The following is a 2,561-nucleotide window of genomic DNA, read 5'->3' on the forward strand; positions in this document are numbered from 1 at the left end:
TAGATCTCTAATCTTTATTATTTCTAGCTACAATATCCATAATATTTACTTACTTATGAAAGGTTTAATTAAGTTTAAATTAAACCTTTTTTAATATTGTTACTTTTTATAAAAGCATGTATAATAGAGGTAATATTATTAGGAGTAAGAGCAGTATTTAATATAATAAAAAGGGGAAACTTTTCATTTTATTAGTTATTATAATAAAACTCCTTATATTTAATAATAACTATTTATAACTAGTATAAATAGTTATTATAGGCCGCTGGCCTTATATTGTGAAATTTAACTAGTATTAACTGCGAAAGCTAGACTAGTCCCCTCGCTCCCTACTAATAGCCTTAAGGTTATATAACTACTTAGATATTATCTTTATTTCTACACTCCTCTAACTTTAAATATCATAATAAGCTAAGTTAACTATCTTCCTCTAACTACTTCTATCTCTATACTATATTTAACCTACGCCTATCTTCCTCTCCTCTACTGTTTAGATATCTATACTATAAGCTCTACTAAGCGTAAGGGCCCTAAGGCTTCTATGCTATCACGCTATTATAACATCTTCAACTTTGCTATATAGTCTTAATATAGGAAAAGCTTTGCTACTATTAGCTATACTTTTGCTATTGGATTCACCCTTCTTAACTTACTAATATTTAAGCGCTTAGGCTACTTTAGCTATCTTAAGGAAGCCTATAAAGTAATTATAGGTATTAAGATTATTGTTAATAGCTTTAACTATCTCTATATTAATCTTAAGGCTATATAACTTTATTATATTACTCTTAATAGCTATTTTAAACAAGTATTTCTAAGTAAATTTAAAGAGAGTTTTCTTTTTAGTAAAAAGAAAGTTACTATATTTAGAGCTTTTAACTTTATTAATATTAGTCTTATAGACTAAGTTATTTAGTATAGCTTTATTTAGCCTATAGTTATACTATTAAGTTTATACCTTTAAGTGTAGGTTTAAGCTATTACTAAGCTTTAGCTATATTAGCTATAAGTATAGTTAGCGTTCTATATTATAGATAACACTTTTATAATATTACGAATAATATATTTATAAACGATAGTGTTATAAATAACGCTCTTACTAATATATTTTGCTACTCTACTACTTACCTACCTACCCTCTTCTACTAGGGATAAGTTAAGCTAAGCGTTAATAACTAGTTATACTAAGATTTATTTATTTACTTTATTAACATTAGGTATAGGTTAAAGTACTACTATTAGGTTTTAGTACTATAAAAAAAGTATAGAGTGAACTATAATACCTACTTATACAGGTTAACTAAACTACTAATATAAATAGTTGTTATTGATATAAAAGAAATAATATTAATAATAGTAATAGTAAGTAGTAGGTAGTAATAATTAGTAATAGAAATAAGTAGTAATAATTAAATAGAAAAAACTATTAAATTACTTACTTCTTTAGAATCTTTTTTAAGTAGAAAAATTTACTATATAAATAATATAGTTTTTCCTTATAAACCTTTACTTAGTTAAGTAACTACTTAATTAAGTAATTACTATAATGTGTAATTTACTATAAAAACCTTACTATAAAGTTAATTATTACAGCTTTGTTTAATCTAATTTAGATATTCTAGATCTATAATATTATTATAGTTATAGTTTATAGATTTATTATAGATTATTAGTTTCTATTATTTTACTTTCAAATCTTAACTTAATATTAACTTTAATTAACAATAACTATATTAATAATATAGTTATTATTAATTTTAAGGAATTATTATTCTAATAATATATACCTCTTATAGTAACTAACTTAATATATAGTTTTTATTTGTTTTAGCTAGTTGTAGGAGTTACTATAATAGGTAATTTATATAATTATACTTTTTATTCTAATTAGATTAAGTTATAGTTACTTCATTCCTTTTAGTTATATTAATATATAATTAATAGTTATAAAGATAATTATTTAATTATTAGGTATAGTCTTACTAGTGATACTAATATTATTAACCTTAGCCCTACATCTTTTTTATAGCGCTAGTTATATTTAGTTTTACTTAAATTCTCCTATAGGGGGTACTTAGTTAGGACTTAGTAGTTTTAGACTTACTACCTATTATTACTATTATTGGTATTATTTCTCTTATATTAATAATAACCATTCATAACTAGTATAAATGGTTATTATTAAATATGAGGAATTTTATTATAATAACTAATAAAACGAAAAGTTTCCCCCTTCTATTATATTAAATACTGCCTCTACTCTTAATAATATTACCTGTATCATACACGCTTTTATAATGATAACGTTAGCTATATAGTAATATTAATAAAGGAAAACCTCTCTATATATATTACATAAGAAGTTTATAACTAGTAGCTTTTAGTATACTTAAAATAAAATAAAACTACTAAGATTATTAAAAGCTAATACTACTAATAAGGTTTAACTAGAGATATCAAGTAATATATTTATAACCATTATACTTACTATAAAGCTTGAAAGTTATAAAATATAACTTTGAGAAAGCTAAAGCTACTACTAATCTTTGTATAGTTTTAGT

Source organism: Colletotrichum fructicola, assembly GCF_000319635.2.
Source record: "Colletotrichum fructicola Nara gc5 chromosome Unknown KSG_Nara_v1_contig07, whole genome shotgun sequence".
In the NCBI taxonomy this organism is placed as follows: domain Eukaryota; kingdom Fungi; phylum Ascomycota; class Sordariomycetes; order Glomerellales; family Glomerellaceae; genus Colletotrichum; species Colletotrichum fructicola.